The 14,467-nt window shown below is 34.9% G+C and overlaps 1 long non-coding RNA gene across 1 annotated transcript in view; it reads left to right on the forward strand.

Moving 5' to 3' along the window:
- Nucleotides 1-14,467, forward strand: part of LOC103884377 — a 349,506-nt gene that overhangs the window by 246,369 nt on the left and 88,670 nt on the right. The window lies entirely within an intron of this gene.

The following is a 14,467-nucleotide window of genomic DNA, read 5'->3' on the forward strand; positions in this document are numbered from 1 at the left end:
TTGATTTTATGAACATAAAGTGGAGTTCATTTTCTGAAAGTCTTTTCATTGGCCATAATGTAAACTTATACACACACACACACACACATCCATATATATAGTTTTATATATCTATATAATATATATATTCTATAATATATAAATATATATCTGTATAATTATTCAGGATATGTGAACCACCAAGTAACTGAACCTGACCTGATTGTTAATATATAGGAATCTTTCTAACATATTTAGAATTGTTATGTATTTTTGTTGCATTGTTGCACTTAAAACAGTTGAAAGCTAAAGTTCATTTCTATGGCTATTCAGATTTTTTATTAGAGCCATACAATCATTTGGTACACTCTTTAATGCAGTCTTATTAGTGAGGTAAACCTACAATCTTTCTATTTAAGTACTGTGAATTGTTATGCATATAGAATGTAGGTATGTTGAAAACATTGCATGTGGGTATTAGAAGCCAAATTTATGGCTACAAGTTGATCTGTGAAAGCATAATGCTGATTTCAAACATATATGTAAAGCCATAATTAAAACTTTTGCGCTTAATTTTTTTCTGGAGTTTCTAAGTATTTCTTCTAATGATGTGTTTTCATTTATAAAGCTTTGCTTGCAGAATTATCTTCAAACCAGTTTATAAACCATGGAAAAATATCCAAGTCTCAAAAAAAAGGCTTCAACCTTCAGTTGATTTCCTTTTATTTAATATCTTTGATCAAATAATGAAATTTTGAATCCATTAAGGGTAGTCAAATGAATGTATTCTGAACTCCGAAGGCATTTGAAGCATCTTGCAACACATACATGCACCTGCATGCACACATGCACACACATTAGGAAAGTATTGTAAATAGTTAAGGAAACTTTGATGAGTGGAAATAAATTTAAGAAAATAATCCTTTATATTATCCTACAGAAGTACCCACACTACATGTTTTATGTAGTTGTTGGAGGTAGGTTATAAATTTGTTTCTACTTGTAGTCAGACGAAAGAAAGAAAGAAAATCAATTATAAGATGCACAGTGTTTGTAAGACAAAAACATATCAGTAAGATAGAAAAACAAGATATTTTTGAAAAAAAAAATCTAATTAAAAGATTTTTTTTTTTTTTTTTTTTTTTTTTTTTTTTTTTTAAGAGAACACTAACTATGGCACTTCTTCTATGTATAACCACAGGGGCAGACATCATAGTGAAAAAGTTCAGTAGACAAGTTCTTCAAAAATATTAAAAATATCAGAAAACATTTTATATACAATAAAAAGCAAGTAAACTGAAAATATGTTTGAAATAGATGTGACACTCAAAGAGTTAATAGTTCTCACATATTTCAATGACAAAAAAGTGAACCTTTTAATAGAAAAAGAGACAAGGGATATGAACAGGCAATCCTCAAAAGAGAAAATACAAATGACTAAAAAAATTAGAAAACTCTGTTATCATTAGAAATAGAAGTGCAAATTGGAACATCAAATGGAAAATGTTTGCATATTAAATGGGCGTAAATTAAAATAATCATTTTTGTGAGGATTCAGGAAACTTGCAGTCTCAAGCACTGCTACTGAGTATGTAAACTGATACAACTTTTCTGAAAGGTGTTTTGACAATGTATATAAAAAGTCTTAATAGCCTGCTTACTATATGACTTGGCAATTCTTCTACTAGAAATATGATATCAGGAAATAATCAAAGATACAAACAAATATTTGGTAGCTGCAAAAAAGCTCATGACAATGTTGTTTACACTAAGGAAAATTCAGATGTATTTACACAACAATGAAGGTTTTATTTTAATAAATTATGGTACATCGCATATTATCAGTATAACAATAAAACTATGGATAATATTTCTTGTCAGGACAAGATATACACAATATAATGGTTAGAGAAAAATCAGGTTACAGCACAGTATATGAAATATTATTCTATACCTAATGTACAGACTGAATTGTGTGCCCACAAAATTCATAAGTTGAATGTCTGAACTTCCCTCCTTTCCTTCTTTTTTCCTTCCTTCCTTCCTTCCTTCCTTCCTTCCTTCCTTCCTTCCTCCCTCCCTTCCTCCCTACCTCCCTTCCTTCTCACTTTCTACTTTTATTTCAATAAATTTAGGTGTATAAGTGATTTTGGATTACACAGATAAATTGTTTAGTGGTGAAGGTCTGGGCTTTTATTGTACCTGTCACCCAAAAGTGCACACTGTACATAGTAGTTCATTTTTAATCCCTTACCCTCCTCCCACCCACTCCCTTTCTGAGTCTCCAGTGTCCATTATACCATTCTGTATGCCTTTGCATACCCATAGCTTAGCTCCTACTTATAAGTAAGAACATGCGGTATTTGATTTTTCATTCCTGAGTTACTTCATTTAGGATAATGGCCTCCAGTTCCATCCGACTTGCTGCAAAAAACATTGTTTTGTTCCTTTTTATGGCTAATATTCCATGGTGTGTACACACACACACACATATTATTCCATGGTGTGTGTGTATGTATATAAAGAAATTACATATATATGATTTCTTTCATCTGTGTTATATATACATACCACATTTTCTTTATCCACTTATCAGTTGATGGGAACATAGGTTGATTCACCTTTATAATTGTGAAATGTGCTGCAGTAAATATATAAGTGAGGTTGTATTTTTTATATAGGTGATTTATTTTCCTTTAAGTCAATACCCAGTAGTGGGTTTGCTGGATCGAATGGTAGGTCTACTTTTAGTTCTTTGGGAAATCTCCACATTGTTTTCCATAGAGGTTGTACTAATTTACATTCCCACCAACAATGTTTAAGTTCTCCGTTTTCACTGCATTTGTGCCAACATCTATTTTTGTTTTTGCATTTCCTGGATGATTGCAAACAGCAAGAAGTCAACATCTTCAGGCCAGGAAGAGAGGCTTCACAAGAAACCAACTCTGCTGGCATGGTGATCTTGGACTTCTAGTCTTCGGAGCTATGAGAAAATAAATTTCTGTTGTTTAAGTGAAATTTTGTTATGGCAGCCCAAGCGGACTAATACACCTAACATGCTCTTGAATATGTTAGCATACTCAACTGATCAAGAAAGTTACACTTCAAAGGGTTGTCATTAGTGACCGCTGGATGTTGGGATTATGAGTGCTTTTAACATTCATTTTTCCTACTCTCTTCTAATTTTTTTCAATGACATATTGTTTTATAAAGAAAAAGAACATTGTTCTTCATTTATAAAAACAAAAAAGGAGGACTGTCTTTTTATGGGGTGGATGATACCTTCAACATCTTCTCTATATTATGAATTTTATATGCCAGTTGTAATATGATCCTCAGTGTAGGTGGGTATCAAACATTGAATGATAATTCCTTTTAAAGCAGTTATACAAAGATCAAATTATGGTTTTTAAGCATGACATATAAATAAAGTTGAAACAGAATATTTACAGAAATAGAAGAACTACCTGACTTCCAGACAGTCTTAAATAAGTACATTTTCGCAAAACTTGCCTTTCAGTAAGAACTGGACAGGAGGAACAGAATATTGCAAGGGCTCCAACTTTGGAATCAAGCGGCCTGGTTTTTTCCTCACTTGGCCTCTTTCTAGCTAAATCATTTCTAGAAAGGCATTTAAACTCTATAAGCCTCAGTGTTCTAATCTGAAAAATAATATAATAATATTAACTCTCTTAACAAGTTTTGTTTGTTTGTTTGTTTGTTTGGTTTTTAATAATACGTGATAATACTTAATGAGAACCTACCATAAGACTTAGCTGCTAGGTTGCAACATAGTTATAAAGTACCATGATTATTTGAAAGTTCAAGGTTATATTTTCTATAAAGGACTTCCAGTACAGATATTTTGCATTTCTGATTGAAATAGATATACAGGCTTTTCACTTCTATTGGACAAAGGGTGGGCTTTAGCCCACATATGAAAGAAAAGCCTCTAAGCTAAATTTATTCTTGCACAGATGATTACTCTGCATCTATAAAAGGAGAGATTAAGTCCAGGAAGTAGTTCTAGATTTTTTTCCAAACTCAATTTTGTTCCTAACCTAATATTCATTGCTTTATTAACTTAATATTTTATATTTAAAATAATACATTTGCATAGGGTTATACATATTCCATGTATGAATATTTTGGCTAAATAGGATAATACCTCTTTATAGAAATTTAGATTATAAGTTTAAAAAAAATGAAGGAATTCCAGCTAAAACTAATAATTTGGATTTTAAAAATAAAATCCAAAGAAAATAAAAATAAATAAAATAAAATCAAAAAATTCCCCCCAAATGTGGAGATTAGGAGATTGAAAGTGATCTCAAAAAATTATCTAACTGCCAAAAAAAAAAAAAAAACCCAAAAAACCAAAACTGCCCTTTGCTTCTGGAACACAATTTTCAGGCTTGCATAATTTTTTTCTAATAATAATGTATTTTATATAGTTGCAGGGATTATGTACTAAACTTACTGTCTTAACTGCCTGAACTTTGTAAATGGACAGGCTAGTGAGAAGTTTGTGGGCTGAACAATTTTTGAAAATGTCGGCTGAATTGCATCATATCCTGAAATACATTTCACAAGTCTTAACAGCAGCAAGTGGCCTAAATGAGTTAGGATCACTCCTCAAGCCCTTAAATTAATATCAGGAAGCAATTTAGACACCGAGGAGAATTAAGCTCAATGTGTTAGTGAGATGAATAATTGAAGCATTTGAAGTGGGTGATAGATCTTACTAAGTGATTACTTCCTTATAAATTCCTAAACAAGAAGTCTCCATTGAGAAATGGTTTGGGATTGCTGCCATTTGTCACTTGGCCTATGAATGCTTAATCACCTGTGTTTTCAGGCCATTAAAGGCTATTCAGTGTATTGTGGTGGCCCAAAATAGTTAATATATCCACTGAACACACAACCCAACTCCCCAGAGGGACCATTGCAAATGCTGGGAAAGTATTCAGCTTATTGTTGTCACTCTGAGTCAGTAAGCCACTATTGTCCTGATAAATTTTAATAAAAGTTAATATATAAGTAGGAAAAAAAGGAATTGTTTTTACAATTTTAATGCTTATTTAAGTTTCACACTTCTAGTTATTTTAAAATTTGAGTTAAAAATTACATCAGATTCATTGTAACTGAACCCTCAGTAACCCAGTTTAGATTACATTGGTCAGGGCCGGGCGTCGTGGCTCACATGTATAATCCGGATAGTTTCAGAGATGGAGGTGGGCAGATTGCTTGAGGCCAGGAGTTGGAGACAGGCCTGGCAAACATGGCATAACTTCATCTCTACTAAAAATACAAAAATTAGCCAGGCGTGGTGGCGCACACCTGTAATTGCAGCTACTAGGGAGGCTGAAGTAAGAGAATCCCTTGAACCTGGAAGGGAGACATTGCAGTTAGCTGAGATCACGCTGCTGCACTCCAGACTGGGCGACAGAACAAGACTTGTTCTAAAAAAAAAAAAAAAAACTACTGATTAAATTTGTTATGCGTGCGTCTGATTGAAGAGACAACCTGAACAGGCTAAGTGTGAGCAACAAGACTGTTTATTCACTCGACTGCAAGCCGGCTGAGTCTGAAAAGGGAGTCAGTGGAGGGTGGTGGGATTGGAGCTAGTTTTATAGGTTAGGGCTAAGCAGTGGAAAGTTACAGTTAGGGGCCATTTATTGCGGGCAGGGAAAGAATGTCACAAGGTACATTATCACAAGGTGGGAGGGGTCACAGGGCACAGTGTTGCGAGGTCGATTGATCAGTTAGGGAAGAGCATGTTACAATGGTAGAATGTTGCAAAGTTGGCTAATCAGCTAAGACAGGAACTAGCTGTTTTTTCTTCCTTAGTAGTTTTCCTGTTGTCCCAGACTTTCTGGCTCCAGGAGACCTTCTGGATGTGTACGTGTGGGTCACAGGGGTCATAATGGCCTGACTGTGGCGTAGCCTGCTCAGAGGACCTTACAAAATTGTGCATCATGAAATGTATCAACTACTTATGGTAAAGGAACGGAAAAACACAAATTTAAAAGGAAGGGTTAGCTTCCACCACCTAGACTAGTATCATATGCTTTTATATTCCTATATGCACAGCATATGCTTCTATATATGTTAGATGTCTTAATATACCCTGGATGAGCGGCAGCGTAAGATGGTGTTTTCAGAAGAAAGACTCTGGAGGCAGACATACTGTAGCCAGATCCCAGCCCAATAGGTCAGTTATTTGGTCTCTCTAAACCCCGCTTTTTTTATCTGTAAAATGGCGAGAGTAATGGTAATAACCGCATAGGGGCAGGTGAGGATTAAACGACACAGTAGATGCCTGGGTGTTTTGTGCAGTGACTTGCACATAGTAGTCATTACACACATTTGTCTATTATGGAATCCTGTCATCTTTTTATTTGCTCAAACTGTACAGTGCTTTTTTTGCCCAGTAATCTACATAACAATCCTAATTCAGCATTAAGTATTTATTATGTTTCTTTAAACCTTTTGATTACATTAGTTGTCAGTCCAGAACCAGCTTAAGTGACTGGCTGAGCTTGTGTAAAACATGAGACTGAGGGAAAAGAGGAGGTTTTATATGCATGCAATATAAAACGCTAGATATTTTCTTAAGCTACATGAGCATGTTCTAATAAAGGCAGGCAGCAGATGAGAAGAATTTATAATAGCTACATTCCATATATTCTTGTTTCTGCTTCATAATTTGTCTTTGGTGAGTATGTAATTTTTTTTCACAGTAGTTATTCCCAGCTGCATATGTGTGCTGCAGAAAGAAAGAGCATATGGAATATATACCGTGTATATATACATATAGAGATATTCTGGCATTGGGCATGTGGATTCACATGCATATACATGCACACACTCGTACTATCAGTCTATGTATGTCTATATGTAGAGAGAGACAAATATATGTATAGATATACATTCCTTCTGCTCTTTTCATTGTGTTATGCATGTCAGAGGCAGGGAGAGTTCTGTTCTCCTCCCTATTCCCCACCCCCCCACAAGCTGGAGGGCCAGAAGGTGGGGCGGTACCTCAGGATAATGGCAGCAGAAGGCAAAGGGAGCAGACAGCTGGCAAGCTCTGTCCCAATATGCTTCCCTGAAAGAGGCGAGGAAATTTCAGAAGATGCAATGCCTGAATGGCTCACTTTGCAGAAAAACAGAAGAACCAAGGTAAATTCCTTAGAACGTCATCCATTTTAATGGGTCTAGAATTGACCATCTTCTTATCACCATTTGGTAAACTTCCCCAAAGTTGTGAGTTTATAAACATCTCATCTTGGAAGATAGTCTAGAAAGACATGTCAACTTTTCTGACTCATGAGGGCTCTTCTCATAAGCTTAAAAAGATTCTGCCAATGCCAGGTGTCTCCCTGGAATTTTCTAGAACAAAAATATACAGTGAAACCTTTGCTATGTTAAACACAGGGAGCATAAGAAATTCTGAATAGCAGATACCCTGTCATAAGCACTACAACTTAGCTGTTTTGAATGAAACATTTTCAAAAGACATTTTACATGCCTCCTTGCCATTTAAAACAGATTATTCTAATTTCACAGTTTCCTGATGATTCAGGGTCAACATTATGAACAATAATTTTTATTAGTCAAACGTAGTGCTCTTTGAAATGCTTCATTAAAATATATAGGACTATTTCCCCATTATTAAAGTATTTCTTTTCCTTTTACTGTGGGCCATTATTTCTTCCAAGGTCTATTTTGATACTTCGAAATCAGTTGTTGGCTTGAATTACGTAGCCTAGTTTGTTGGGATGTTATAAAAGTAGGAAATAATTGCCAAGTGAGCACTCAAGGCTTCCTTTCTTGCAAAGGCCTTGTCATGTACATAGCCTTTGCAAAGCCTTGCAAAGGTTTTGCTTGTTTTTTTGCTTCGTGGGTTGTCAAAGATGAGGTTAATGAAAGGCTAAATCTTCCTTGAACACGGTAGTCTCCTCCTATCCACAGTTTCACTTTACATGGTTTCAGTTCGTGGTCAACTGTAATCCAAAAATATTAAAATATTTTGAGAGAGGAAAGAGAGAATTCATAGTCACATGTATAATCCAATGTATTATTGTCATTGTTTTATTTTATTATTAGCTACTGTTGTTAATTTCTTACTGTGCCTAGTTTATAAGTTCAGCTTTATCATAGGTATATATATATATATATATATAGAGAGAGAGAGAGAGAGAGAGAGAGAGACAGTATATAAAGGGTTCAGTACTCTTCACAGTTTCAGGCATGCATTAGTGGTCTTAAAACATATCCCCCAAGGATAAAGGAGGACCACTATATTATAACTGTATAGTGTCATTTTGTCCATAAAACTTAATCTTATCTCCACAATTAGATTGTAAACTCCTTGGAACAGTGATCATATTATATACCATTTTCTTTATTCTTCATAACACCAAATACAGTACTCATAAACTAGACACTCACTTACTTTTACATTGATTCCAGGGCATAAAAAATTTTATACTGGTTAATTATTATCACAATGAAATAGCAATGTGTTGGATGGGAGTATCAAGCTAACAAATTAACTTCAGCAACTGCCAAAAGCACTGGGTGACAACTGTATTCATGGGACAGATAGTAGTATTAATGAACTAAGAGCTTCGGGGACTCAATTATTTTGCTACATGCTGAAATATTAATATGTATAGGCAGGCAAGTACATGTGGATCAGAAATATAAGCAGTAAAAGTCATCAGTTGATGTGATGTGTAGTTGACTTGTTTTTTTTTTTTTTTTTTTTTTTTCTTTAGGGATTCCGATAATCAGAGCCATGGCTTGAGGATACCATGTGGTCTGTCATTTCAAAACTTTATAAATTCAGATTTGGAAAAACCCCTTTTCCTAAAATTAATATTTGAAATTTTATCAGCATAAACTATCCCATTTATGCATAATATGGTAAGAATAGGAAGCTTTTGTTTTACATTTTATATGACTCATATAAAATGAACTTCACATGATTAAAATATAGTTAAACTCTTATTTATTTGTGTGTTTCAATTTAGTTGATTATCTTATAGCTTATATGCCAGAATATCATATGGGAGAAGACATAATTTATCTGCTGATCTTTCTAAACAAAATCCAGCTATTTATTTTCTTTTTCAAGCTGGTTCTAAACTAGATGAGGGTCAAGTACATGGAATCCCTTATGTCCTTTACTTCTCCACTTGTTGTTTTGGTTATGCTTACAACTAGCTCTATTCATTATAATTGCTCACCTTCACAGAAACACCGATGACATCATTTTAGAAACACAAGTCATTCATGTTTCCACTTATTTATGGAGTGCCCAGTTTGTAGCACATGCAGTAGGCCCTTAATAAATACTGATATCCTGGGGCTGGCTAGTACTGTTTCTTACTATCTGACTTACATTTTCAGGAATTTTGCCTTCTGGATGGTAAATCATTGGTAGCTTTAAATTAACCATGGTGGGGTTATCTACACCACCACAATGCAGAAATTGACAAATGTTCCAGATGCCCCTCTATGAGCCAGTTGCTGAACATTTACCAACACACCATCACGAGTATTTTTTATGGTGATGACTTGCAAAAGAACTGCTTGATTTTCAGTACACATTGTGATACAAGAACATATAAAATAGAAATATTCCTCTACTACTGAAAGGAAGTACTAAGGACTCTTGATTTTGATAACAAATATGAATGCACTGGGGATCAATATGATGGAATTTAGTTGGATCTTTCACAGTATTTGATATATATGTTTGCTATTGGTTGAATGAACCACCCCCTGGCCTTGCAAAAGGATGTATTAGAAACTTATTCCCCAATGCAACAGTGTTGGGAGGTGGGGCCTAATAAGAGGTGATTAGGCCATAAGTGGTCCCCCCTCCTGACTGGATTAATGCCATTACTGTGGGAGTGGGTTTATTATAAAAGGCCAAGATCAGGGTTGGGCGTGGTGGCTCATGCCTGTAATCCCAGCACTTTGGGAGGCCAAGGCGGGCGGATCACAAGGTCAGGAGATTGAGACCATCCTGGCTAACACAGTGAAACCCTGTATCTACTAAAATACAAAAAATTAGCCAGGCGTGGTGGTGGGCACCTGTAGTTCCAGCTACTTGGGAGGCTGAGGCAGGAGAATGGCATGAACTCAGGAGGTAGAGCTTGCAGTGAGCCGAGATGGTGCCAATGCACTCCAGCCTGGGTGACAGAGTGAGACTCCATCTAAAAAAAAATATATATATACACACACACACACACACACACACACACACACACACACAAAAGGCCAAGTTCAGTCCTGTCTTATTTCTCATGCTCTCTTGCACTTCTGCCTTCCACGAGGGGATGACGCAGCAAGAAGGCCCTTGCCAGATGCCACCTCCTCAATCTTAGACTTCCTACTCTCCAGAACAGTGAGCCAAATAAATATCTGTTCATTATAAATTGCCCAGTCTATTATATTCTTTTATAGCAGCACCAACAGACTAAGACAGTGTATTTATTTCCTTTTGCTGATCATGAATTTCTCATATTGTTCATCAAAGTCCGTGATAATTTTCTTCTAAAAATTATTTTTGAAGTGATACTAGTGGCTAATGTGTATAGTACCTGCTCTTTTCTAAATATTGTTCTCACCAATTTACACATATTTACTTAGTTAATAATCCTTATAAATAAGGATTAATATGCCTCGTTTTACAGATTTAGAAACTGAGGCACAGAGACATTGAGTGACTTGTTTATGTTTGCAGGATAGTTCTCTGGGTAGCCTCGGGCCAACCCAGTTCCCTCCCTTTCCTTAGTGGAAGTTCTTAAGAATAACTAAAATATACTGGGAATGCAACATCCTGAGAAAAGAGTAGACTGGCCAGAACAGCCAAGGCTCTATTCCAGTGCCCCCTAAAAAGAGAATGTCCCTTAATGCTTTATCCCAGCAAGTTATGCTATCCTGGAGTATAAAACCCAGGTTGGGCTGCTTTCTGGGGTTCCTCAGCTGTGGTACAAGTGGAGCATGAACAAGTAAGACTCTATCCACCACAGGCAGCTTTCCTGAGCCTTCAGGTATTGACTCACAATTGTTGCTTACTGCCTGCTGCATGTAACCTGTCATCTGTGTGAATATTCTGTCTTAGTGGATTTAGGCAAGTCGATAACCAGTAAACAGCAAATCTGCTTCAAAATACTCATGCAGCTAGTGAGTGCAAGAGCTGGGACTTGAATACAAGTAGTCCAAGTAGTCAGGAACTATAAAATGAGGATAATAGTAGTCCTTATCTCATAGAATTATTGAGTGAGGATTAAATAAATGAATATGTACAAATTAGAAAAATACCTGGCAAAGAATAAGTATTATACACATTAGCTCTAAGTATTATTTTTAAAATGTATTTTTAGAAGAATTGTATTATTGACTATTATTGACTTTGATAAACCATAACTATTACTGATTCATAATCATCAAAAGAAAATAAATACACATGTATTACATGCTCTTAAGCACTCTGTTCTATTACTTCTTTATAAAAATTTATAAACACAAATAATTTTTATTTTAAAAATATTATCTCAATTATGTTTACTTTTTATCTCAATTACTTTACTTTCTAAGCTGTATCCAGTCCTTTGGGGAGCAAGGTAGGAGATAAGGGAACAAAAAATTGTATACTATAGAAAAGTTGGGAAATGTGAGTAATAATGAAGAAAATAAAACCATCCAGAGTCACATTTTCTAGAATATCTGTTAATACTATTATAGTTTATTTATTTGCACATTTTTCCTGAGCTTGCTTTTGTTTGTATGAGATCATAGTATATCTTCTTTACTCATTCAATATTATACTATAAGCCTGTGACCCAGAACATCTCTTACATTATTTTTAAAAGTCAATACATTTTGAAAGATTTCTTTTTGGTGAGTGGAGTCAAAGTTTATTTTTTTAATTAATGCTATCAGTTAGCCAAACTCTCTTCTTTAATAAATTCATCAAATGACTGAAATGGTGTTGTATACACTTGATATTTGTAGAGGAGGGCTGAGTGACATTTTTGGATGTCTTACGCTGAAATTCCCAAAAAGTATCTTAAATAATCAATATTATATTTTCTAGATTTATTCCTTTAAATGGCATCACTAATCATTTAAAAGAATAGATTATTACATTGACAGCAAATAAAAAGAAAGCCTACCTTCATTGTCACTAGTTTATTGTCCACTTCTTGTGTTTCTTACCAGAACGTGACTTCATGAGCTTCCTATTCACCTAAGGAGTGGTGGATGGCTGGTAAAATTGAGTACATGCCCAAGCCAGTATTGATGGAATAAAAATGGCTTCAATACAAGGCCTCTATTAACATGTATTCTGTTTTCCTTACAAATTTATGGTTTTTTTCCTCCAAACATATGCATATCTGAAATTCAAATTGAGTGCACCTTACCTCATGCTCTCCGTACCTCTAATGAGGTGGAAAAATGTACATTAATGACGGAAAGTTATTTAGTGCTGAACAGAGTTAATTGCTTCTAATCACTGCTTACATCCATCTGGTTTTATGGTAGACAACAAACCTCTTCATTGGGTTTGCTCATTAGACATATTGTAAATCACAGAGATGCACTGGCATCTTGCATATTGTGTTTCTATTAGTGAGGCAGCATTTTCATATAGCCCTAGTGGCAGGCTTTGGGATGCAGATCAACTTGTCTGTGTTCTGTTAGAACTGCAGGGAGTCCTGGTGAACTGGCCTCCTAGGCTCATTTGGAAGGCAATGGAAAGCTACTACCTATCAAAATCTAGTTGAAAAGCTAAGAAAGAGCTGCCAGAGACTAGGATAGCAGATACCTTTGCCATGATTTTAGGTGGTAATGTTGATGACTACCTCATTTTTCCCCAAAAACTTGGGATTAAAACTTGCTTCTACTACTATTGCTTGGCAGAGTCAACAGAAAAAGGATTGTATGAACAAAAAATCAAGGTTTAAAACAGAGGTAGATGCAATCTTTAATCTTGTGTCTAACACTAATAGCTTCTTGAATTGTAAAGATTCAAGCAATATTTTATCAGAATTTTGGGAAGATCAAAGGAAAAATATAAGCACATGAATTATTATAGTGAATAGCTTTATCATAGCAAAATTACACTTGAGCTAAACTAATTAAGATGCTGTGGTGCAACTATGCCAGTAGCTGATATCAGTTGATGATAAAAGATTTAGAAAATTCATATGGGAAGTAAGACCTGCAAATTTTGTGACAATGTAGAACATTTGACAGGATATTATAATTACCATAGTATCTTACATTTTAGGTAATTTTATCAGTTAAACAAGAAATAATCCCTAAATCTTAAAAGAGAGAAGAGGAAGAAATGAAGGGAGGGAAGGAAGAGAGAAGAAAGGAAGAAATAATACATGTGTAGAAGTATCTGATATTACTTTTCCTTTTCTGATGCTTGCCTAATTCCTTCCTGTTAAGGTAAATGACTTTAGAGGGAGGTAACAAAGTTATAAAAGGTGCAGAATTTAAAACTGAGTAGTAACTTAGGGATTATCTGGTAATATATACTCTCCTCATTTCATAAATGATATAACTGAGGCCCAGAAAGATTGAGTTGTCAAAGATAGGTCAGATAGTTACTTTCATGGCAGCAGTGGGGTTAGAGAATACAGATCAATATTATGTGTCCTCACTCAGCTAGACATCATTAATTTGTAATAAAAATTAACAACATAACTTAAACATGTGTGTAATGTGCTCCCCACCTCCATATTCCCCATTTTTGTATCTTATTTAGGAAAGAAGGAAGTGACAAATAAGTTCTTATTATTATTTTTTTTTTGGTTGGAAAAATAATTTAGACAACATAGTCTATGGTGACTATATATTTAGTTCTATTTTTACATACACAACTCTGTAAAATACTAAAAAGCTTTCTGAGTCACTAAAGGTTTGTGAATTTTGAAGTATATTTAGGTCTAAATTAAAACCTAATAAAACCAAGAGTTTTTAAAATTGATAACCCACGTATGTCATATATGATAACTATTAGTCCAAATACTTTATTACCTATCAGGAGTATAAAAGTGAAATTTCACCATAGTTCAATCTCTCGGAGTAATTATCCCAACCTCAATTCCATTGTTTTCTAATATTTTAATGTCTAGACAGAATTGAATATCTATGTCTTCTTTGCTTCTTCTGTTACGTTTACAACTAAGGTGTAATTGAATAAAATCAACCTGATTTCAAATTACTTTGGAAAGATTTTCAACATAGCCACAATTTTGGTCTCAGGATTTTGCTTAGATTCTTTAAGGATCAAGAGATGTATATGCGGGGCCGGGCGCGGTGGCTCAAGCCTGTAATCCCAGCACTTTGGGAGGCCGAGACGGGTGGATCACGAGGTCAGGAGATCGAGACCATCCTGGCTAACCCGGTGAAACCCCGTCTCTACTAAAAAATACAAAAAAAAAAAAAACTA

This window comes from Papio anubis, chromosome 3 (genome assembly GCF_008728515.1).
Source record: "Papio anubis isolate 15944 chromosome 3, Panubis1.0, whole genome shotgun sequence".
NCBI lineage: Eukaryota > Metazoa > Chordata > Mammalia > Primates > Cercopithecidae > Papio > Papio anubis.